A 27,076-nucleotide genomic window follows, 5' to 3' on the forward strand; every position below is an offset into this window, starting at 1 on the left:
TTGAACAATATGCAGGTACCAAAGGGTTCTTTTATGGTGCATTATCTTATGTGAATAAAGCAAATATTTATCATTGTAATCAGAAAGAGATACCATCAACCTGATCACTGTAAATACCCTTACCTGATCTCTCAACAACCCATTGATGGAATGATGTGATGTTTTTGCCATATAAACAATAAATGGTGAATCTAGGATCTACAGCGCGAGGAGGATCTGCACAATATTTTGTACAAGCAAATCTAATCTGTCAGTATAAGATTCGTATCAATAAGAAACTTTGGAATCTTTGGAGATGATGCATTATTCCTTGTCAACTGGACTCAGGTCTTCCAAAACTGCAAAGAGATATGGTGATTGTTGATGGCTATAACACCCCTCCATATGCACAAAGCGCATTTAATATATCACACATCATATAATGTTCCCATTTTAGGTGTAAATTGGTAGGCAAAAAATTGAAGGTATTTTCTTGGTTTTCAAACACATTACTGTCATAGCAACTTAATTTTAAACATTTACCACAAGAAAGTTTACTGCCATTGCTTTCAATCTAATAATTAAGGTTATATGTTGTTATTTATGTATTGTGTATTTATGAACATTAGAAACATAAAACAGCTGCATATGGATCAAGCCAAAATAAACATTGCTTGAGCTTGCTTTTGGTGACTAGATGTAAAAATTAAATGGTTATTTTATTGATTGCATCATGGTTTAACTAGTTGAACTAACTAGTTGAAGTCATTACATCACTTTTGCAAACTTTAAAACACATAAAAGAGGAATGCTTTTAGAAATTAATATATTTCTGAAATGACTAAATTATGAATAGACAGAAAAGTTCTGCTCTTCCTGCCACTAGAGGACACTAGGAATTTTGTTTTTGCTTGAAAGCAATGATGCAATCTGAAAAAATCTCAAACTATGCTGAGTAAAGAATATGTTTCAAGCATCGTAACATATAGTATGAGGTTAAGAAAAGGTTGGCATCAGCATTTTGAAATTGTATATTGCTGTGCATATTGATTGAACAAGATTGATTGAAAAGTTCATCCATCTGTCAAAATGTTGAGCTATAAATACCACTTCTAGGTAAAGAAATTAATAAGTCTTTTTCTCCTAATTTGAAAGCTCACGTGAATGAATGCTGTTACAATTAACCTTTTTTCAAGTTCAATCTTATACAATTATCAAGTTTACAGTAATAATCCAAATAAGGTGCGCGTCAGTCAATCTTTCAGTGGGTGTTATTTATAGGCCTTATACTTCTTATTTGTTAAATGTTGACTTCAATGCTCTTTCTCAGGGGAATTTTAAGCTTGGAAAAGGAGAACAACTTTGTTAATATTTCACCCTCTTAAATACTCCACTAGCCTCCTGGTGTCTCTTATTTTTCTTAATAATGCTTCAGTTTCTTTATATTCTAATTTTTTTTACATTTTCAAATAACATGCAGTTTTCAGCAATAAAGAAGGGGTTATATTAAGCAGTTAATATTTTTATGTTTTATTTATTGATGTTGAATGTGTAACAAAACCTGTATTAAATAAAAACCTACTGTATGAAGTATTTTCTTAACGAGAGGTACAGTATGTAGAAACTGCACCGAACTGTATTGATCATCTGTTCTGTTTGCGATTGCTTGCAAAATTGCAGCAAAAAAGTCCAGTCAAGTAAGGGAAAAAGAAAACTGGCTTTTGACACACACAATGAATTTCTCACAAAATTTCATGAGCAGATATCAAATGACTGACCATGACAGGTTTCTAACAGCTCTGCAGGTACTCTCTATTCCTTGTAAAACAAAATCAAATCGTTTTAAAAGAAATCCAGTACATTTCTTTTAAAATCCAGTATATTTCTTTTAAGTAGAGACTTGAAGGCCACCATGTGGCTTTCAATACCTGCTCCAATATCAGAGAAAGAAAGGAAAGGCGTGTGTCCATTATTGAAGCCTGCTGTGCAATCGCAAGCACTCCAAAGAATGTGTAAATACTTACCCTGCTCAGCCTTTGTGACCTGTGCAGTATGTGTATAGACTTTGCTAATCCCTGGAATTTCTGTGTCTGTCTGTAGTTTACTTGAGCCATGGTGAATAAAAGAATGATTCTGTATGACTTAGAATTTTTTGACACTTAACATGGATACAGAATCTTATCCTGTAGTCTCGTTCTTGTAGCATTGCTCTTGTATTGCAGTTATTACTGTTACTTCTATTAATAATTCCATCCACTGTCATAAAACTGCCTATTTACACCTGGAACCTATCCTAGAAGCACAGCATGCCTGGTGGGACTACATTCTGGAGTAGATGCCTGTCCATTACAAGGCACACATACCAAGGGACATTTTTAATACACAAATTTAGCCAGCATGTCTCTGGAGAGTGGGAAGAAACCTCTGTACGCAGTCATAATTTTCTGAAACAAGTGGAAATGAACCCAGCGCCTGAGAGATGTGAACACCACTATGTTTATTATTATTGTTGTTGTTCATGATAATAAGAATGACATTAAGAATAAGATTAACCATTATCATCACTTCTAATCCCACCCACCGTCAGCAAAAATGGTGGATTGATAAGTGAAAGGAGATGTGAATTTCCTAATAAGCCCAGTTTGCCTCTGAACTCTCACTTTAGACAGTATTTCTCTCGTTACTTTGTCTCACTGGAGACCATCCCCCACCTTGTGAAGGCTGAAGACCTCTACACTACACTGTACATGTCTAGTCTTCTCCTTAATGGACCATGCGTGAAGCCAGTGAAGACTTACGATTTGCATTTATGTCTGGTTTCTTCCCTATAGTTTGGGAGTCGCTTATGGTGTTGTGGTTAATGTTGCAAATATGTGTTTATCAGTTATTATACCTCAAAGTTTGGGTTGGTAAATTCTTTCACAAAATGAATTTGATGTTCCAAAATACCTGGTTGTAAGAATTTGCAGAGCATTTAGTGTTGGTATTTTCCTATGCTCCACATTATGCTCTATGTACTTATCCTTTGTCAGAGGCACCTAATTCCACCCATTTTTTGTGTTTTGGTTGAAAGATTTTCTACCAAAATGAACAGGTTAAGGACTTTTAAAAAAATCATAAAATAATGTGAATATCATAAACCAACTATTTGAATTTGTCTCATTTTTGACGTTGGGAATATGTATACTATCTTGTAAACCCCATAGTCCTTCAAATCATGTGATTAATTATTCTGAGTATACTGAACCTATCATGCCAGAGGAAAGTAGCAGCCCTTAGCCCATTTTTTCATAAGATGAGTACAGATGGAAAGAAAATATAAACTCACTTTTGCTTTATGCTATAAGTAATTAATTATTTTTAAGTGCTAAGATCCAGTGGAATGTGTTTTCTACTCTGCTTTGGATGGGAGAATGGATGTCTCATTCATTCATGGGAATGGATTGTCTGTTGAGTGATTCCAAGGGAAAGGAAGTTCCAGGTCCAGAGAAATGTCATATGAATCTGGGACTCCTCAAATCTGGACAAGAATGTTCCTTCTTTCCTAAAATCTGAACCTAAACATCAAATACACAGTAGGGATTGATATTCATCCAATGCGTAATGTTCAGCATTTAGACTTTGGGCTGGCTTTGGTATTGTGAAGAATACTGGTAATAAATTGCATAAAATTGCATTGTATGCTTATTAAAATAAGCTTCCAAAAACATGTGCTTTATCTTAAATAGATGAGAAGTTTATTTTTAGAATTTCATAGCATAACAACAATATTGTTTCTTACTGTCCCCCAGCTTCAAAACAACTATGAAATATCTGTCCTGGTGTTTGCTCAAAACATTAGTTATCTGGCACCAAGACAGACAATTGAGGTTTCACCTCTTTTCTCTAACACGATAACTAACATTGGTCTAAACATATTGAAGATGGAGGCAAGAGAATTAGATTTCATGTTTTGGAAGCAACAAACAATGCATCCAATAAATAATGCTAGCAATTCTTCTCTTGTATTTTGGACTAGGTAATGTGTTTATGATATCCTCTTTCACTGGTTCTGTGTATCCCTGTGATTTAATGGGTCGGTGCACTTATCCTGACTTGGAACACAAACTGCTTGTCATTGCCTGGCAGCAAGGAAGAGCTGCTTGAATATAAAGATTGTATTATGGTATTAAACAGAACTCTGATTAATACTAAATTCAATCATATATTTGGTTACAAACTGCAAATGCTGATTGCAAAAAAAAATAGACATTATATGAAACATAATTGATGGTTCTAAGAAAATAGTAATGATAATAGTAATAATTGCTTGCACTTATATAGCACTTTTTCTGGAAACTCCACTCAGAGCTCTTTACAGGTCATGGGGATCCCCTCCACCACCACCAGTGTGCAGCCTCACCTGGATGATGCGACAGCAGCCATAGTGCACCAGAATGCTCCCCATACATCAGCTATTAGTGGTGAGGAGAACAGAGTAATGAATAATGAAGCCAATTCATAGATGTGGATTATTAGGAGGGCCAATGGGAACTTTGGCAAGGATGCTGGGGTCACATCCCTACTATTTTTGAGAAACACTCTGGGATTTTTAATGACCACAGAGAGTCAGGACCTCAGTTTTACATCTCATCCATACCATCAGCTGCTGGCCATATCACCCTGCAACTAATAATCAGCAACATATTTCGAAATCTATATTTTTAAGTTAGGATTGCACAAATGTGTACTGGTTGGATAGTATAATCATTTTATTTATCTATTACACTACAAAACTGTTATTTAATTGGTCATTTTTTATTTGCTTAACAAAAGTTCTTATTATGTATAAAAATTGACATTATGTGTTAAGTGCAGGTAAAGCAATCATGCAACATAATAAAACAAAAGCATGAAGCTGGAAATTAAATAGTATAAACTAAAACAGTATACAGAGTTTGGGTGCAGAACAATAATGTAAATGCAGTTTTGGTATTCAACGAGTAAGTTCAAGTAACAAGCGACATTACCGATTTTAGAATTAAAATTATTAACGTTCCGTATTATTGGCTCACATGCTAGTTCCAATCCAATATGACAAATGAGATATTGCACCTAGTTTTATAAAAACAAAAATTGGATTTTTCAGTTCTTTTTATCTCCTGCCAATCTGAAATAGGTCAGTTGATTCTGTTTACCATTACAAACCTTGCATGAAGAATAAAGACCACGCACACCTTCTGATAACCATAATGTTGAAGCAAAGTGCTTTATGGTAATACTATGCTTGAACCATTCTACACCTGATCTTGTTGCTTTTCCTTGATTGAACACAATTCTGTTGTCAATCTTTAGTGCTACAGTTTGAACTGACCACAAACAGCATAGAATATTGTTAACAAGCACTTAATGGACAAAGTAGTTGTCATTTTTTTGCATGTAGACCAATTAAAAAAATAACAAGTAATAGGTTTATTCCATGCTGAAAAGAGAAGAAAGAAAACAACGTTTCAGCCGTGGAGCCATCTTCAGGTGTGAACACTTGACACCTGAAGAAGGCTCCACGGCCTTCGTGTTTTCTTTCTTCTCTTTTCAGCATGGAATAAACCTATTACTTGTTACTTTGCAGCCTATGCATGCTGATGCAGCTACCCACCTGAGCTAAATTAAAAAAATATGTGTGAGAATTTTGCCATCACATGCCACATTATTGATTATGTTGTTACCAATTTTAATTTTTCAACTCAAATTTATCAACGCTAGAACCAATATCATTGGCTTCTCAGTGTACGTTAAATTTTTAAATGGATTAGTTGCTATTCTGAGCTTCTATTGGAAGATTAAATATTGCTTTAGGCTGTACTCACATTGCAGAGTAGTGTGGGAATGGAAGTCACGGAGGATGATAATCCTAGATTATGTTACTGAAGTCAGGGGGAATCAATGGACTGGAGACAGAACTTGATGCAGGGCAGGAGGTGCAGACCTTGAGCAAGAAACCGTAAAGAAGTCTGTGTGGGTCTGAGGTGCAGGTGTAGGGGCCTCCAGAGCTGTTCTTGTAAAACTGTAGGGATATTGCATACAGCACCTGGTAGCACAACAGTAGAGAAGAAGTTGAAAGGGATGTGGTGCTGGGGACTTCATGGATGGTGTAGCAACATGTTTACAAACTGCAGTGATGGACTCTGAAACTGTAGAGACAGACTGGAGAGGCTAGATTGGTGGTTAGAATTCCAGACTTCCAGTAGGCTTGGTTGGTCAGTGAGAGCTGAGAGATGAAGGGATGGAAACCAAGAAGTAATTCAAGTGTGTAGATGACTGTGGAAGCTGAGGGATGGAAGTAAAGAATGAGAAGAGGAGCAACAGTCCTGGAGAGAGGTAAAAGAGGTTGGGAGATGGAGTTGATCTGGCCAGAGAAAAGGAATTTGGAATCAGTTAGCTCCAATTAAGGTTAGAGATCCATATGTAGTTAAAAATGGAAGAATCTTAAAGACTAGAAAAGTAGGTGAGATAACTGAAGTATGATCAAGTGCAGGTAAGAAAGTTATTCAAGAGTTATGATATGTATGTGCAGTAGAGAAGAAATGGGTGAGATTAGGGTGGGACCTTCTCCCAAAATATCAGTTAAAACTCCCATTACTTGGGACCAGCCATATCCAAAATACTGCCCTTAGTGAATGTAAAACTTGTGTTTAAATAAATAGGCTGCAAACCTATACAACTACCTTTGATGGAGGGCACTGTAAACTGTTAAATAACAGTTGAAGTTAATTTCTTTACATTTCTCTCTTTTGTTGTGTATTCAGCAGTCTAGTGTTGCATACAGGGCCTTATGTTTTATTGCTGCTTCAGGAAATTGGATTACTGCAATAAAGGAAACAATAAAGTAATGTGGACAACCAGGATATAGCTTTATTGCAAGACACTCTAAAATGGTGTAAAGCTTGAAGAGTTTCCTCCACATGAATGTGGTTAACTAAAATCATAAAACAAAGACATAATTATAGTAAAAGAATTCAAGACATTCTCTTATACCAAAATGATGAGGTTTCTGCCGTTGTATTTACATTGGTTCATGGGAACTGAGTGAGGTGGTCAGGGAAAGTCATTAATTGATCGCGAATGAAATGAGCAGCCTCAGTGAGGTATTCTGTTGGGGGTGACTGCATGCACCGTGCTTTGGGTCTTCAGTAGTTCTATAATATGAATGAAATGACACGTGTGCAAATAAGAAGCTGAAAAAAAAGAGACTAAGCTTTTGTCTCTTCCACAACTATAATAAAAGAAATTTGTTTATGTAGACATTTTATGTTATAGCAGAATTTTTCTGTGGTTTTACCTGCAATAAAGACACACTAAATGTCTATTTTTTGGAAGTTCTCTTTGAAAGGCCCTCCTCCCTTCTCCACCCCCGTTTCCAGTAAATCTATTAACCACAAAAACTCAAGAGAGCTCTTAGTTTATATACCACTCTGCCACTGTACTTATTCTACAACATTGCTTGTTTCAGTTTTTTTTTTTACTCTTGTAACAGTGCAGATGTTTTGGCTCAGATTTTACATGAAATATTTTACCAGAAATCTGTTTGTCCCAAACAGACCTTAAATCCCTTCCTAAAGGAATTAGAAAACCCACCCCTGTACAGTACAGTACATGTCTTTGTAATAGGAAAGTGTCATTCTTGTTGATAGAAATTCTACTTAGCAAAAACATTTAAATGAATTGTTTTAGAAGATAAGCTGATATGAATGACCCCTGGATCAATGTAAAAAAACAATGTAATACAAGCAATCTTTATTGCAGTACTTAGGTGTTATTGCAATGTTCCAAAGTGCCACATTTCAGCCGAACTGAAGTCTTCACTTGAGTTTTCAAAATATGCACTGCTAACAGAGACTGTATGAAGTGTCAATAATAAAATTTCAAAAACATTGAAATAAATTGTTCTTCAGGTAGAAGATAAGCTTATACAAATCTATGTAGCTGTTTGGAAATATCATAGCTAAAAACTAGACCAGGTGGGACTGAGAAAATACAGTATCATTACTGCCTCCTTGGACCAGACACCTTTCCCTCCTACTGGCAGAGGGAATTGGAAGATTTGGAATAGCTGGTCACACTTAGCCAGCATTTCCTTGAGAGGAAGAAGAAAACTACAGAACCTGGGGAACACATGTTCACAACTAGAATATTCAAATTCGACAAAGAAAGATGTCTGATAAAGGATCAATCATGGAGTCCCAGAGCTGTATATCAACAGCTAACATGCAACCATGCCATACCAAATCTTTAATTAAGTACTGTTACACACCAAGGGTTGAGATAACATAGAAAATGATTTCTTTAATAAATCAACTCTAAAAAAACAGACTTAGATGTTGCTGCAGTGCATAAAATCCAGTTATTTTATTTACAGTGTAGAGGGATTTATAAAAATCAAAAAACAAAAGCTTAAGCTCTTCTTTGAGCTTCTACCTAGACTACTTCAAATTTCCATCGTAGTTCCATCGTAACATGGTTAGTCTTTTGCTTCTCCCTAGTAAAAACACACAACAAATGATCTGCTGTCTGTCTTCTCCCAACTGTTAAGTGACTGAGGGTAGCAACTCATTTCCCACAGCATTCTGGGGAATGTGGTTCAGACGAGGGTGTCCATTTTGTCTGAACATACAACCCTCTAACAATATTTAAATTTTAAACAATTTATAGAGAAACTTTTAAAATTTTATAAAAGTATATGTGAGTAAAATAAAGAAAACTCAGAAAATAAGAATAATCAGGAATACATTGATTACATAACATGAGGTCAAAGACTCAGCAGGAGTATGTACAGTAAAAAGATCACATTTGCAGCATGTTTGAAATATCATAGTTGGAATAAGCCTATATAATTGCAGTAACTAGCCATGAAAAACAGAGACCTTAAAATCTCAGTGAAAGGTTAAATTATAGACTGTATATGAGGTGAGAATTGGCACATTTGCTGGCAATCCCAAGCCAAATTCAACTAAACCCAGACCCCTGGATCAATATAAAAAAACAATGTAATACAAGCAATCTTTATTGCAGTATTTAGGTGTTATTGCGATGTAACCTTGGCCTGCCAAAGTGCCAGATTTCAGTCTAATTGAAGTCTTCACTTGAGTTCTCAAAATATACACTGCTAACAGAGACTGTATGTTAAAAAAGTGTCAATAAAATGTAGACATGTTTTTAAAAGGTACAATGAAAATTTGAAACTATGTAAACCTGGCTTGCCATTAGTTTAGAAATTAGTAAATAATTAGTAAATGTTAATGCAGTAAATTTTCACTGCAAATATATTGAAAACAAGCCAGAACTCATATCATAGATTGTCTTTATGTTTCTCATTGTATCTTTTTTTGGTTAAAATGTCCTAGATGTAATTGATCACAGTGTTGACCACCACATTACTATTTCACATTTTTACAGGTGGTTTGAGCTGGCCAGATCATAGGATGTATTCATTCATGGGCTCTCCCTTGTAGCTGAGGATGATGGCCTTCCATAAGAAGGTGACAATGACAATGTGGAATATGCACACTCTCTGGCAGGTTGATCAGGTGATATCTTGAGAGATATCTAATTGCTTACTGCAACTAGGTAAGCATACAGTCATGGTGAACTCTTTGATACTCTGGATATTCTTACTGTTAACTTTGGTTCTTAAACTGCTGAGCTTTATCATAGATATTCTTCCTCTATGCCTTTTGTCCTCCTCTGCTGTTATTGTCTTGGCCAAGCTAGTTCTGACATCTTGACAATATATCCCAAAAGGGGCTCCAGAGGATGATCATGTCTTTAATGCTTGTGGTGCTGCGTTAAGAGTGAACACTGATGATGTTGTGTCTATCATTTCAACTGATACCTAAAAACATGAGCACAGTCCTGGTGATGTGACTCAAGTCTTTTGAATTGCCTCTTGCATGTTGACCATGTTTCAGCCCTTTATAGTATGGTACCATCAATTTTGTTTCAGTTTTGATGTCACTTCTTCAAACACATTTTCTTTGGCTGAACGTTCAGATTTCAGGTGTTACCAGTGTTGTCATTATCAGCCATTTTTTGACACAAACCTCCAAAGGTTAGGAAACCGCTCTACTGTCTTCATTGTTATTCCAGACTGATGGCACTCGGGAGGTTACAGCTGGAGATTGTTGACAGAAGACTTCAGTCTACTGAAGGCTAACTGCCTTTCTTTGATCAGCCCTGTTCCTTCCATAGGATTCCAAGGGCCCTTTTGTATTCAGGCTATAAACAGCGAAGAAGCAGTGTACAGTAGTTAACTTACAGTATTTCTCCTAATTGCCAACCTAGAGACACAAGTATATTGTAGTGAAGGTGAAATTGCTCAAAGCCCCTGACCTGAGGGCCCAGTGTTATCAAAGTAGGCCTTGTGCTTGTTTGGATTGTATGGTTTGGGTGCTCTGAGGTGTGTGATGTCTTGGACTTGAATCAAATAGACTGATAAATTTCTATAGCTTCTTAGTAAGAGGCTTATGACTTGTTTGGGTCATTTCGTCTAGAAGATTGGGTGCAGTCCTCTTGACAGTGGTTCAGCTGTGGGGTCTAACTGTCCCCGTTGTCTAACTGCAGCAGCACCCAATGAGTACATAGGCCTATTACAATTTTTCCTCCCTTAAATGTGTTATCTAGCAAAACAGGGTGTAAAATAATTCTGAACTCTAGCCAGCAGGTCATGCATTTAGCATCTGTGATTTAAACTTGAAACTGTGCTCAAAAACTGTACTTAATCCAAGGTAAACTTCAGCTCCATGACATCCAGTCTGTTGCCTAGTTGGGTGAATTTGCTATACCACAGACATTTACTGTACTTGCTAATTGTGCTTTTTCAATTGATTGAGCTTTGGCAATCGTGATTCTCAAAACAACGATTAAATTGGCATTCTGAAAACTCATTTATACAAGATTCTTGCAAAATCAGATGAACATGCAATTCTCAAAAAAGACACACACCTTTAAGACATTGAGTACATTGATGACTTCAATATTCATAACCTTTAGCCTGTGTATGAAATTAACAAATCAATAAATTTAGCATAAAAAGCCTGCTCATGTTCAAGTGAAAGGGATTTTATCTTTCAGACTTTAATAGAAGCATACTCAATACATACTGATTAGTATGGCATAACCTAAAAATGCAAACATAACTGAGCAAACAATTACATCCACAAACACTGTACCCTTTTGACAGCTGTTTAAAAATGAATAAATGACCTTTGTTTCTAGGCTAAAACTCTGCATAAAATGCTGCTTAAACACAGCCAAGTCTCATTCTTTATCCTGATCCATTATTAACACATTTTGCCCTCCCCTTCACTGGCTCAGAATTCTCACAAGCTGCCCAGTCTGCTTTGACTCTTCGCCACTACATGCTCTCATTGTCCAAGTATTTAAATAACCACGGCGCAACAGCTTTGACTTCATCATCATTTACCAGTCTGCCTTTTGGTTTTAAGGATACCCTGGATGAAATACGTAACACAGTGCAGACATTTATAAGACCACTCCTTCAATAAAGCCAGAAACCCAAGGGACAAATTTATTAGTCCGACAATACACCCCTAAGAGTGTTTGGGCTAGTTATTGAGTTTTTTAAAGATTCTTTTCTTTTTGCATTTTTCCTTTTGTCTTGTATAGCTGAGCAAGTAAGCACTTCACTTAAAATAATAATCTCATTATTCCTGTTAAAATAAGGTGACCAGCTATGCTAGAAAGATCTGTAAATATTCAGAAGTTTCCAGAGTAACTTGATGTTAGTTTTCTGTATTGTGGCTGTGATAAGGTAACACAAAATACTTTAAAAATAATATTCTTTCATGCCATATATTTTAACTCATTAGCAGGATGATCTCTTTCAAACTTGTCTTTCTTTTATAATGGCATCTGATTTTTTATATTTGTATGTATCCTAATCATGTCTGTAAAACTGTAGTTTAAACTAACAGAATTCAAGCATATACTATCTAATAGAGTAAATGCGACTCATTGAAGCTTAAGTCAAATATTTTTAGCAGTTTTTATTCAAAACAAATTATGAATTAAAGATTAAATCTGAATGGTTGCTACTGAATAGCTGAAGATAAAAATCTTCTTTATTGAGAGAAGCTTTATATACCTGTCATGTACTGTGGAGGTGATGCACGTAATGTATATAATTTTTATAGAGGGGTTAATAGTAAGAGAGATGGTGTTGGGGCTTCTGTAAGAAAATAAAAATCCTCAGGACTTTGTTGAAAGGGAGTTAACCTAAAGGCCACAAATTATTTGAGGGCATTTAACAAGATGCACTGAAAGCAGTCTTCCTGATTGTCTCACTATGGGCAAAATAGACTCACTCAAAACTGAGTAAGGTGCACTACTGTATGCATGAATCTGGGATTTTAAAACTTAACAGAAGTGAACAGCATGTTTCTTAATATCTCATTTACATCAAGTAATGATTTTAGGCAACACAAGCACAATGCAGGAAAAAGATGATTTTGATGTATTTATAATGTTGGAAAATGGGATCATGGCACAGCCTGCTACATTGATTTCTTTTGATTTTTAAAGGCTGGCTCACTTTATAAGGTCAAGTAAAAAATACAGCATAACTGACTATATTAGTCCTTAAACATGTAGGCCCATAAGCACATATTGCATACAGTATACAGTGAATTGATTTAATCAGGAATCACATGTGGTTTTGTTATATATGGACTGGGCTATAGTTAATTCAATACTGAAGTACCTCATAAACAGTTTATAGAAAAATAAAATTCATTTTTACTTTTAGATGAAATCATTAGCTCTGTGTGAATATTTTGTTTAGGGGTTAAATTTGTCAGAAAGACTTTAAACAAATAATTCCACATGATCCTATAAAGAAAAATAAAACATTCTGATAAATTCAGTACCATGAAACTTATGTATGCTATTTGTGTGTTCCTTAAATTATAACATCAAAACTCAGGTTTTGTTCATGCATACAGACATTTGGAACTCATGTGCAATAAGAAGGGGATAGACTAAAGAAATTTTCATATGTTCTTGTAATAGATGAACAGTACTGAGCCATTTTCTTGTAGATGTAAAAGAGAGTCACTGACACCGCTCTATGTATTCACAGCTGCATAGATCAGGCACATAAAGTACAGATGTTGTAATGCTTCATCACAGTTACAATTGTGGAAATTTTGCTATCAACATTACACACTGTTCTGCTACTGTAACTTTGAGAATCAGGTAACTCACATTGCTAATAAACAGAGCTTATTGTGACATTTCACGTGAGACTGGTTAAATCCCATTACAAGGAAATATTTCCCATGCTAGAAGTCTTGCAGCAGGTGCATTTATATAGCTCAAAGAAAACTGATATTTTAAAGAATTATAAAAGAGCTGTTTTGCACCTGTGTCTTCTGTCATTTGTCTTAGCAGAAATTCTTAAATTTATATGGGAAAAATCATAAACATGAACTCTGCTGTGCTATCTAGTTATTCATATTTTTTAAATAAATGACATCAGTTTCAGACATTATTATTTTTCCCGACAGCCTGGATATACAGTATAGTGAGTGGATTAGGTTCACTAGGGAATTGTTTTACAATTAGTGAATGATGCATAAACACTATGACCAGCCATTTAACAGTTAATAATAACAACCTGTTTTAGCAGGTTTTTAAGAGTTGCAACAAATGTTAAGAAATTATTCCTACCTAATTGATTGTAAAATTAATTTCCCATAATTTCCTCCTTAATAAGACCAATAGTTAATAGTTTGTCTGGTATAACAAAGTGGTATGTTTATTGGTCTGTAGGCATTCTAGGCATTCTCATGCCATCCTGTCCACAGATATAAGACATTATTATTTTACCTCTTTAATGAGAAGTACTTCTGAATTTCAGTCCATTGTTGAGATACAGGAGAGTGGATCTTGTGGGATAACAGTAACATTATTCTCATGAGTAAATAGATATCCATTTCAAATCAACTCAAAATTGTCTGCTGGGACTCCCCGATGCAGTCATTCACAGGAAAGGGCTGCAGTAAAACTTGACAGTTTTATCCACACAGGGGGACCAGAGCAAACTATGCAATACCAAACCAAAACACACTATCTAATGTCCCATCGAGCAAGGCTATCGAGCTCTATCCTGCCTCAAAAACTGTAATAAAAGTAAATTTGCCTTGCTCTTTACATACACTACCCATTTCACCAAGGAAAAAAATGGCCATCCAATAATTGAAGTACAGGAAAACAATTAATTCACCCACTATCACTAAGGCCAATGAAATAAATAAATGACAAATTAAGTACATATAAAAAATAAAACTCAATTAGGTGTGTTAATTTTTTTGAGTCTTGTTGCAACTGACCACATGGGACAATTAATCTTTAATTGTCTTTATTACTTGACTTAATTATTATTTTATTCAGATACTAGTTTCAAAATTATCCTGAAGTAAGTGTCATATGAACCTCGTCACCTTCATTCCAAATAGTTTTTTGGTATAAGGCTTCTTTGCAAATCAGAGGTTCCTTGCTAAGGATGTCTATTATACTTCTGTCCAGTACTTGGTACTTCTTTAAGAAGTTTAAAACTTCTTTAAGAATACTGAATGCAATTTGGGTCATTAAGATGCAAAAAAAGATATTGCTGATCTGAACATAGTCCAGAAAGATTTTCCAGATACATTTCTCAAAGTGTTGAACATACAGAAGGAGGACTATGAGGAGACTTGAAACAAGTATAGTTTAGTCAAATTCAAACACAGACACAACAAGCTGAGAAATATAAATATATAGCATACTTAATACTTTGGAATTAACTTGCCTACCTGAGGAAATGACTGGTTGGAGATCAGGATTATCACAAACACCTGCCCTACACACACTTACAAAGGATTAGGCGAGGAATGATGAAATAATTTGATGAATATAAATGGATATCGTACTTAATAGCTTGATATTAACTTGCTCGGCTGATGAAATGACAGCACTGGTAAGAGAACAGCACTGTTGTATCTCCCCAAAGGATCCCCCAAAACACTTGACACAAATTTCTCACAATGAGATAAGAGTTAGTCAGTTCGACTGCAGTTTCACAAGAACTGCACAAATCATTAAATGAATGAGAGGCATGTATGGTGCAGTCTTAAGCTTGTCAGAATAAGTACATTTGGATATGAACTGTTTTCAAGCAACACAGACGGTGAATAAAGTCAATGAGAAGCACAGATGATGTGGGTGATAGAAAAAGAATCAGAAAACAGGTGGCAGCAGTAACAGCTAGCAGCACTAGTAGCAATACATTATATAATTATGTATATACAGTATATGTATAGATGCAATACATACGGTTAGCTTGAGATTCAGATTCTGTGGTGGGCAGCAAATGACTCTACGGCAACCTAAAGAGTAGTATGATATGCTCCGAAGAGAGATACTGCTTGCTAAAATTTGCTAGATGAAATGGATGCAAATGTATTCTGAGGACCCCCCCCAAAAAAAAGAGAAAACATCAGCTATGTTTGCGGATGGATGCTTTGGAAGGGGGAAGAATTGATGGCTGACACTGCACCAGTTGGACACCAACTGAGAGAGAGAGGAGACGAATGGGGAGAAAACCCATTGAAGGTGCCAGGAACAGTGGGAGCTATGAATAAGGAGGCCTGGATCCAGTACAGACTAACAGTGTGCACTAGCATGCACAGGGCAGAGTGGGTGTCAGTGACAGGGGGGCTTTTGTGAAGACAATAAGAAAGGCTGGGGAAAAGGAAGGGACAAAACAACAAATATTGTAGGTGTGGGTTGTGCTCAACCAGAAGTCTATTACAGAGACAAGACAAAAGGGAGGAAGGAGGGAGAGTGGAGCAAGTGGGCATAAGAAAAGACTGAAGGGGAAGGAAAAGAGAAGATGAAATGGCTACAGTTGTTTGGAGTTTCTGGACAGGTTAAGTAGAGCTCTTGTTTTCGGTGGAGAATTTGAGGCTGAAGAGGAGAGGAAGCTACTTGAGTCGTGGCCTGCAAGAGATGAACGCAATAAAGATCAAGTCTGAGCAGTGCTGGATGCTAGAAAGATGTGCACAGCACTGTCTGCAGCAAGGCAGCATTTATGCATAGAGGAATGGACATGCGACATTAGAATTTGACTTCCTCCTGAACTATTGTAAACACCAATTTTGTTGTTGCAATTTTTTTAACAGAAACTATACAAATAATCTAAATAACATCTTGCCTGTGTATTCTACATTTATAACATGGACCAAGCACTCAAAATACATGATTTTTTCATCAACAGAGGATACCCTACCCATGTTATCGATAGGGCCCTCACCCGGGCCAAAAACAGCCCTCGGATCATCAACTCAATCAGGAACCCCAGGTCTCACAACCGCATTCCTTTGGTGCTTCCCTACTACTCTAACACACTTTCTACCCCCAGGACCATTATTAACAACTACTCCATTTTACAGGATGATCCTTCCATCAGTTCCCTTCTTTCTGATTGCCCAATCATCTCTTACCGCCGACTACTCAATCTACATAAACGTCTTGTTCACAGCTCTCTTGACTGCACTCGGCAGTCATCCCCACCAGGCACCTTCCCTGCAACAGAACTCGCTGCATCACCTGCAAATACATATTTAACAACACAATCATTCAGGGCCCCTCAGGTCAATTCTGGATCACCCAGGCGACATCCTGTATCTCCAGCAGCCTCATTTACTGTATATCTTGCAAAACATGCCCAGCTATATACGTTGGGGAAACAGGAAGGAGACTAAGAGACCACTTCTGAGAACATGTTAGGGCTCTGAAGATGAAAGATTTCTCCAAGACCATAGTTTCTCATTTCACCTCAGACAGCCATGATCATACTGATCTCTCTGTCTCTGTTCTCAAAGAAGGCTTTCTCAGCTCCCATAGCAGAAAGACTACAGAAACTAAACTCATCCTGAAACTAGGTTCACACCTTCCCACTTCTCTCAATGACCGATTTATTTTCATGTAATCTTCTCTATTCTCATGCCGGTTGTTTTGACTTCACGCCTGTCTTCACCCCTCTCCACTTTGCACTTCCTGAGTGGTATCTCTCCGCCCCTCCTGCCTCCCCCCCCCTCTCCCAGCTTGTGTTCTCCTGTGCTATTTAATCTTTGCTGTCTGCCTGTCTTTCTCATACCAGAAGAAGGCTTCACAGCCGAAACGTTGTGTTTTCTCTTCTCTTTTCAGCATGGAATAAAACTATTACTTGTTCCCTTATACAATTATAATATCACATCCATATAAATACAAACATTTGTTTGCCTTTTCTTTATTGCTCTCACACAGTGTGTAAAGTAGGAAAGTAATGTACCAACACAAACACCTCATTTGATCAAAGTTAGCTTATTTAAGTTTTGTAGTTTCCATTACATATTTATAGCTTGTCTCTGTGTGTAACACTCTACATGTGTACACTCTAACAAACCAAACTTAAGTTAGACAAAATATTTATAGTCACATAATTCCAATATCTATTTAACCACCTTACATCCCTAGTGATTTTTGAGTCTCAATGCATTTATCATGGTATTGCAGCATGGATCTATATATTTCTATATTTATTTCAGTGGCTAAGAGATCCACATATTACCTGAAAGGGCAGGGTATTTTTACCTCTAGAAGAGAATAAACAGAGAGAAAAACATTATTATAGACAAGGAATAAGCAAAACTCAGGATGATGGAGAATGTGGGAGAGAAAGGAAGCTTAAAACAAGGGATAATGACAGTCGCAAATAAAGCGTGAGAGGTGAGGAGTGAGGGTTTTTAAAGAAAATAACATGAGAGTCTGAAGTAGAATCTAAGTGAAGACATGAAAAAGAGAGCCAATTTAAATACACTCAGAAGAAAGTCCAAATTTGGGCAAAGTAAGAATAAGTAAAGATCCACATTAATGCATTATGATTCTTGAGCTCCTCAACAAAAATAATCCTAATCAAGTAATATATGGCTTTTTTTATTTTCTTGGATGAAATAATAGGACAATAATGGTGACTAAAGATAAAAGTACACCCAAGCAAATTCATAGAGCTCAATGTCCTGACTCTGACATATAGAAAGACAAAGCGGACAGAAACAATTTTACCACAACTGACTGGAATGAGCTCCCTGAAGAAAAACAAGATCACTCTGCAGAATTTAAAATATTCTTATTAAAATGAAAATACATGAGAAAGGAGACTTCACAACACATGTAGGAAATTAGGAATTAACAGAGGATTTCAAGCAAACAGAAAATAGTTAATGACATGAGTTAAAAAATAGAGCACTGGAGGCAGGTATCCAAGTCACAAGTGCATCAGAAAAAAACGCCCCTATCTGAGGGAGGGAAGCACTGGTGTGAGGTTAGCAGTGGCCAAAAATAAAGAAGAAAGAGTACCACTTTGCCACTGTGCCTCGTGACCTCCAGGCTGGGATTACCCTATTTAATGGGGTCCAGCCTGGGAGAAAAAGAGCCCCTAGCCTAGCAGTGACCAGACTGACCCTATTTAGCGGGGTCCAGTCTAGTGGAGCAGGGCGCATAAGGCAAAAACAAAACAAGACCTTTGTGTGTGAAAAAGGTGTGCCTGCCCCAATGAAAGTGCGTCATGGGACAGGCAAAAAGAAAAAGAATAGAAAAAGAAAACCTCACACGGGTGCAATCCCCTCTGGGACTGTCGGTGTACGACTCTTCCTTCTGAGTTGGCCCTGCTCGTCCTTTCAGAGGCTGTCCAGTGTGCCTTTACAGGACCTGCCCAGCTGGGGCTCATCATCTAGAAGCCAAGACAGCTGGGAAACAAAGTTGAGGCGTCACCCTTCTACCGGGGCTCTGCCTACACACTGGGCACGCCCCCACTCATGAGTGATTGGGCTCATCCAACTTTCAAGATCTTGGTACATGAGAATAGCAATAGGCTATAATTATTTTAACTTATGTCATCTCAGTCATTGCATTCATACTGAACACACGGGAAAGCAGTATTGGTGAAGGGTATGTGAACTACAGAGGTAATTAGATTTATCAATGAAAAAGATCTCTCATTTTGTAGTGATGATGAAATAATTGGATCAGCTCATAAGAGAAATCTTATTTTGGAATCATAACACTGATGTCCAAATTTGGTAACTTTCCTGTAAGTCACATTTAAAAAATGGAAACAAAAAAGGACATGGAAACCAATGTATACTTCTTCCATTGTGTGAAGAGTTAATGTTGGTGATGGGCAAGAAAGTACAATCACTTATCCAGAAAGAAAATAAAACTGCAAAATATCACTTGCTGTCAGTTGTCTCTTAGGTTGATGAGTAGGCATTGATGAGTTGGCATTCACTGCCACTTTTTTTTAACCACCAAACAAGTTCTGAAATATGTGCCAATTTACAATCACAGCAGTAATGTGATACATACTAAATGAGCTAGACTTTAATATTTCTGATTGTGGTGAACAACCTTTGATAATGTAACCAATATGGCAGGAAGATATTATAGACTACAGGCACATATTAAACAGATAAGGTCTTTGGCACATTACATGCTTTATACGGTATATTTTTTAAATCTTGTTGGTAATAATGCTGTCCAGTACTGTCTCCAAGCAGTGAACCTTTTTGTTTTTCTTCAACAACTTATTACCATTTCTGCTGGCTCAATGCATTCGCTGGAATATCTTTGCATAGAGGCTGAAGGCAAATGAAAATAGTATTTTGATGCTAAAGTGTCTTTCTAAGTCTTGGTCCTGCAATGGTAAATCCACAAACAAATTAGCAAAGCCTCCACTCTATCTGGTGTGATAAACAAAAGCTCAGTTCCTGCAAGCCCAAGTGGATCTTCCTTGACACTACTGTAATTGTAAATTTGTGGAATTACATCCTACTGCTTGGGATATCAATCTTGACTGCATTCAAGCTCCTGGGGTTGGTGTGTGTTTGTGCTTCAACATATCTAAGAGATCAGTTTTACAAACAGGAAACACACTCAAGAACAGACCAGCACCTACACCACAGACCTATTACAGAGACAAGCATTTTGTACCAAAACATGAACAGGTGAAAATAATGCCCAGAACACAGATCTGTGAAGTATAGTATGGAAAGATTCAGAACTGGAATGTTTAACTTCATTAATGATAGTATGAATGAATGCATTTCAATTAACCTGAGGTGTGTGGTAAAGCATTTTGGCTTCCAGACCAACTCTGACAATACGCCCCACACTAAGATTTGTTCAACACCAACAGGTTTGGTTTTCAAAATACCTATTGGATTTAGAGACTGCTTTCCAGATGAATTTGAACATAGCTATAGCTTGTATAACAACAAAAGAAGATTCCCAATAAACCTCTTGCAGTAACTGAAAGTACAGCACTTAGAGTCAAGTTTCCCAAGCATAAAAAGGCTTGGCTTGTTCAATAATTGTACAAAACCAAATGAACATGCTTACCTCATTGAATTTTGGAAGCAATCTCTCAAGACACAGCAAATTTTTATTAGCATTTTACTGCTAAAAGTGAAAACTTTACAAACACCGATCCTCAAGAAAAACCTTATAGTATGGTAAGAATAGCATTCTTACTATGCTATTTCTACTTCTATTGGGTAAATATTTAAAATATTTGCAAACTTACCAGTAAAAGTGCAATCAAATTGACGAACAAAATTATGTACATACAGATAATCAAGAAATATTAGGCATAGTCCAACATTGTTTTTTATTTTACAAAATGAGGCGAATACTGTATAGTACCCCATCTATGACAATGCAGAGGTAACAAAACACCTTGACTTTATATGGAAAAAGAGTTGAAGAATCAAAGTGTTGACCTGGCAAAAAGGGAATGAAGAAAAAAAACATCAGAATTTTATGTCATACCAAAATAAGTGAGGGGATAGTTGTTGTGGGTTTAATTGAAAATGTACTTAATGAAGAGCTGGATTGTAAAGCAGAGAACTGTAAAGTTTTAAAGCACATGAGTTCTACCCCTAAAACTTTCTAACCCTGTAGCCTAATCTTTATTACTAATTGTACAGTTTCTAAACTGTAAGCAAACTGCAAGCAAACTGGGGGAATAAAGAAATGAGATACAATGGTGCTACATGATATATTCTGACCAGTACTGCTAAATTACAAAAATAATGCATTTTCTACTGTTGATGGCAATGCAAAGCCCCACATTCTTTATAAATCAGGATTTGAGATTTCTACAGAAATAACGGTAAGAAATGTATGAGAACCTGCTATATTGGCAGCAAAGCCCCTGAAACAATTTGAAATTCACAATAACTTGCCTTAGTCCTGAAGAACTGTCAACCATCTTGAACTGGCTTTCACAGATCTCCCGGAGGGAGCTGGAAGAAAAGTTGAGCAAATTCAGCATGATAATCCACAATTTACTCGAGTCCTTTCGGAGACAAGATGGTTGGCAGTGATAATAAGAAATTATGAACCATTAATCCGAATCTGAAAACCTCAAAGTATAAACAGTTGGTAAAATGAACTTCAGCAGCATAAGAAATGTCCTTATTAGCCTATTCTACTGCTTTGGTTCAGGTTTTCTGGATATCATGGCTAGTAATGAAATGAATATCCATAATGAACATATTGTTTGATCATAGGCACTACAGTGGCTGAAAAGCATCAGGTCATGTATTGGAACTAACAATTATTTACATTACCATTTGGCAACAGGCATTGATGTTTAGAATGTGAATTTCTGTGATCTATAATTGTTCTGAGTACTGAAAAATATATTCCAATGTACTCAGAGGTAAGGACACACAATGTATTTTGCTTTTCAGATTAGAAATACTGTTTTATCTTGTTTAGGGACTGCCCATCCCCATCTGGATAGGCCCAGTGTGCTGGCATACATGAGGGTCTGGCTGTTATCTGTTTGCCCAGTTCACTGGGCAATGCTGTCAATACACAGGCTTTGTTGTAGTTGGTACTATGTTGCACAGAGAACACTTTCTTTTGTTTATGCTCCTGGAGGTATTTCCAGATTTGTTTGGCATCTAAATGTTACATTTATGTGTTCCAATATGTGTATGCACACAACTACTCACAGGAGCCATTGATGGCATGCATTCAGTTCCTTTTGTAAAGTCTAACTGCAAAAGCATCACTGCAGGTTTTAAACTAGAAATGTCTGCACAGTGCTAGTTTAGTTGTAATTGTCATTTGGTGGGGGTTGTGTTCCCAGAATTCCCACGTGACTGTTTTAACAATAGAAGATGCTCAGAGAAGCCTTAGTCATATGTATTAGCTTGTAGGTTATATATCAGTGTTAGGTATTATGAGCGTCCAAATTCAGAGAAAGCCACATATGTTGTTCCCACATATGTCTCATACACTTTATCTGAAATTATAAAGCGACTACAGCAAAATACTGTAAAACACATACTGTATGTACTGTATATAAGATACATATTCTAAATTCTATTTAATTGGTTTAATTATGTAAAATTCATTTTCCTTACTACAGGTGCATTGTCTTTTACCTTATCACTTTCCTTTAAAAATGACAAAACCACTGTTTTTTTTAAAACATTTTTGAAAACATTTCTCCGCAAATAAAAAGTAACACACTTTTGCATGTCTGAATTAGTGGCAGTAAGACGCACCCTGCTGAGCTGGAAGGTGTTCATATTGTTGTGTGAGATGAGATGAAAGGATGCATTTACTGCACTTCAGTACTGAAGACTTAGTGTGCAGGTGACTCAAGGGCCTTGTTATCCCCATCTTCAAGTGCTGCACACATTTCTGTTTTAATGAACGGCTTTCTAAAATCCTATTGCCATGATCACAGGAGATGCACAGGCACGGGGGCTCGGAGCTGTTTATTAGTATGTCGATGTTATCAGTCAGATCTTTTGAGCCCCTTGCAAATCTAATGGTGAGAACATGGTGTTCCTTATGGAGACAGACTGAGAAAATAGCTAAATAATGTAAACATTAGCACAGACACTGTCTCTGCTCTTTGTAGCTGAGTTTGAGTGGGTTTTGAAAAGATGGAAAAATTAAATATGCACAGAAGTAGACATATGTGGTGTCTGAAATGAAATATATGTGGTGATTGGCAGTAGACAAAACCTACTCTTACTAACTTTGCAATATGATCATTATTACAGAACCAAAACATTTCTGAATTCTTGTTACATATTTTTGTGATATACAGTACAGTGGCTTTCAAAACTATTCACTCCCCTTGGAGGTTTTCACATTGTTACAATATGGAATCATAATGCGTTTAATTGGAATTTTTGCCATTAATCGACAATACAAAATATTCTAGAATTTCAAAGTGAAAAATTAATTTCTTAACTGTAAATATAAAAAAACATGGAAAAAACTGCATTAGTATTCACCCCTTCACTATAACGCACCTAAATAGGCTCTGATGCAACTCATTGTCTTTAGATGTCCCATAATTAGTTGAATGGAGTCCATCTGTGTGCAATTAAGGTGTTTCACATGAGTTCAGGTTAAATATAATAGGGTCTCAGCATGAGAGTTTGGTGTAAAGAACTGTCTCAAATAGTCAGATTCTCATAAAAGTGAATCCACCCCTATACTGTTGCGTAATACAGTACAGTAAACAGTATGTATTATGGTTAAAGTACATGGGTAACCCTACTTTATAAGATAATTAAAGTACTATTTCATTGTCTTTAAATAACATCAACTAAAAGAAACAACAAATCACAAACATATAGTAATCAGTTAAAATAAATAACATGAACCCTCCTTTCTCTTTTTCCCTCCATGATTAGCCCACCTCACTGTAATGAAGCAGGCAATAAAACTGTCAGAGAGCCTAAAAAGTAATCTCCAGTGTCAGATGACACAGAACCATGAGTATCTGTTACAATATGAAAACAAGACCGCGTTGAGATGGGGATAACGGGTAGGGGGTACTTGAACAGGAGGTTGGGAGAGGCCCGCTCACTAGTTATGTCTCACAATCCTAGTTTGTTGTGAAGCTAACTGGAAAGTTTATTTAAAATTTGAAAGCTTATTTGAAAGTTGCGCACAACAACCTTTGGCTCAGTTTCATCTCGCTCTGCTCTTTTTTCTTCAAAGATCTTGTTGGCCTGACCGAATTCTTGTGAATACATAAATTTGAAACCATACTGTGCATCCTACTGCACTTGTGGGAGGTCTCATACTGTAAGTTGATTAGTATAGCTCCCAACAAAAACTACATCATGAAGATGATGGAACCTTCAAAGTAAATCTAGGATAGGGTTGTTGAAAAGCACCATTCAGCAGAAGGGTATAAGAAAATTTCCAAAGCAATGAATATCCTCCAAAGCACAGTAAAATCTATTATAAAGACATAAAGGAAATACAAAACAACTTTGAATTGGTGCAGAAAAGGTTGTCTTCAGAAACTGAATACCTGGGCAAGAAGAGCACTAGTCAGGGAGGCCAACAAGAGACCTATGACAACTCTAAATGATCTACAGTCTTCAACTACAGAGATGGGATTAACAGTGCAAAGTACAACAATTGCATAGGTGTTTCACAAATCTGGGATTATGGGAGAATGGCAAAATAAAAGCCTTTGTTGATAAAACACACATCAAACCTCAACTACAGTTTGCCAGAAAACATGTGGAAGATGATTTGTTGAGATGAAAAATGACCTATATGGCCTCAATGTTAAGCTTTGCGTCTGGTACAAGAATAACACCACACATCATCTTGAGAACGCCATCCCTATCATGATGTATGATGGTGGTAACATTTTGGTATATGGATGCTTCAGTGCATTATGGCCTAGAAGACTTGCGAATATAATAGGCAAAGTGGATTCAGCAAAGTACTGAGAGAAGTAAACCTGGAGGAAAACCTATTGCAGTTTGCAGTATCTGGGACTCATTAGAAGATGTGAAAAGCTTGTAGAGACTTATTCAAGAAGACATGTGGATGTAATTTCTACCAAAGGTACATGTACCTATGACAGGCTTGCAGGAATGAAGAGCACGTTCAGCAATAGACTGATTCATCCACGGTGCGACAGGGAGCGCTACAGGAGGTCATTCTTGCCGTCTGCCATAAGACTGTACAACGCATCCACCTTGCGTCTTGGCAGAGGCAACATCGACAGTGACCTGTTTCTGGACTAAACGCATCTACACATCTACTGCTACATCTGTTCTCTTTCTTTTTCTTTTTCCCGTTTACAACCACTTTTTGTGCAATATATGCCAGGGACCCGTGCAATACATTTATATTTATATCTATAGTTACATCTATATTTATATTCATATGTGTGATATGAGTGTGATACGATTTTCTGTGTACTGTTCTGTTCTAGTTTGTTCTTGTGTGTCCGGACTGTGAGTAACTCTTGTATTGTATTGTATTGTATGTATTGTACTATTATTATATAATTCGTTACACTGTGGCTGTGTTGTGTGTGTTAAGCTGCTGTTGCACTGCAATTTCCCTTACGGGATCAATAAAGTATCTATCTATCTATGTACCAAATATTGACTCAAGGTGGGGAGAATATTTATGCAATCAGTTATTTGCCGTTTCATATTTATAATTTAGGAGGATTTGTAGAATTGTGTTTTCACATTGACATTATTAAATATTTTGTGTCAATCAATGGCAAGAAATCCCAATTAAATATTATGATTCAATATTTTAACACAATAAAATGTGAAAAGCCCAAGGGAGTGGATACTTTTGATGTAATGTATTCTAACTTTCTGTTTGCCTTTTTTAATTGCTTCCCAAAAGTTTAAAAAAATGTGTCAATATAAACAGCTAAGTATCTTTTTGAAGGTTATTATTTCATATTTTATCTATAGTTTGTGTATTTTCCTATCCACTTGTCTATATTAACTCATCTGCCAGAACTCCATCTAGATCTTCAAAAGCTTCTACAGCATTTGGTAATGCTCCTCTATGGATATATTCTTCAAATTTCACTAGTTTATTAGCTATATCAGAATCTTGATCATTCATTTATATCAATTAGGAAGGATAGTATGTTCTTCATGAGAATGGACCCAATGTAGATCCCCGTGGTACTCCACAAAGTACACCACAACAACTGCACCATTTGCCCCTCATCCATTAAACAGATCTCAAACACACTTAGTGCTTGAATGCCTACTGCTTGTAATTGGAGAATTCAACTTAAAAAAAAAAAACTTTAAAAGAGCCTTAAAAAGATTTAAAAAATATATAAATATGCAATATTGTATAGTCTGTGTATCCATTACTATAACTGCTTGTTCAAAGAACTTTAACAAATTATTTAGGCTTAGACTTTTCTAAATCCATAAAGATTATGCCCTAGAGTCCTGTTTCTATATGTAATGTCATGCTATTATGAATGAACTTACAGCATGATCCAGGAGCATGAACATCCAAGTGTTGGGCTGAGTTAGGAATCCTGCAAGCAGCATACAGGGAATATCCTAGAGCTGGGAGTTACAGGAAGCAGGCTGCTCACTGACAAGCTGGCACTGGCAAGCTGAACGAATCAGGCACTTAGGCAGATGTGGTGCTGTGGCTAGCTTGAGACTTAAAGGTGTAGCAGAACTGCACAGGCAGACAGAAAACACCGGAATCAGTCCATAACAAGGGCAAATCCAAAAGACAATGTCAAGAGAACAAACAAAGGTCAGAATACCAAACAAAACACAGCTGGGGGGGAAACTATGAGGGCATCCAGAGGCAGAACTCTCAAACTGTACACAAAGGGCTCAGCAGTTAAATTCAATAAGAGAGACCCAAGCTTAACAGATCAGAGTATTTATTTGCAAGAACACCTGGGACAGGCATGGCTGTAAACCGCCTGCAGGTGCTCCAACTCTTCAGGTGATTAGTATCCACAGCAACCATGGTAGGGAGGTATGTGGACAATGACATAACCAGCTGCCATGACTCAGCTAGCTCACCCTGCAGAGCAGCAGCCAGGGTAAGCATGACACTATATACAAGAGATGATTCTCCAGTTTATTTCCAATTTACAGCTCGTTAAGCTTGTTACCGGTTTATTCACTTAGATTGATGTCCTTAATTTTTCATGGTACAATAGAAATAA

The sequence above is a fragment of the Atractosteus spatula genome, chromosome 4, assembly GCF_055471065.1.
Source record: "Atractosteus spatula isolate fAtrSpa1 chromosome 4, fAtrSpa1.hap1, whole genome shotgun sequence".
NCBI lineage: Eukaryota > Metazoa > Chordata > Actinopteri > Semionotiformes > Lepisosteidae > Atractosteus > Atractosteus spatula.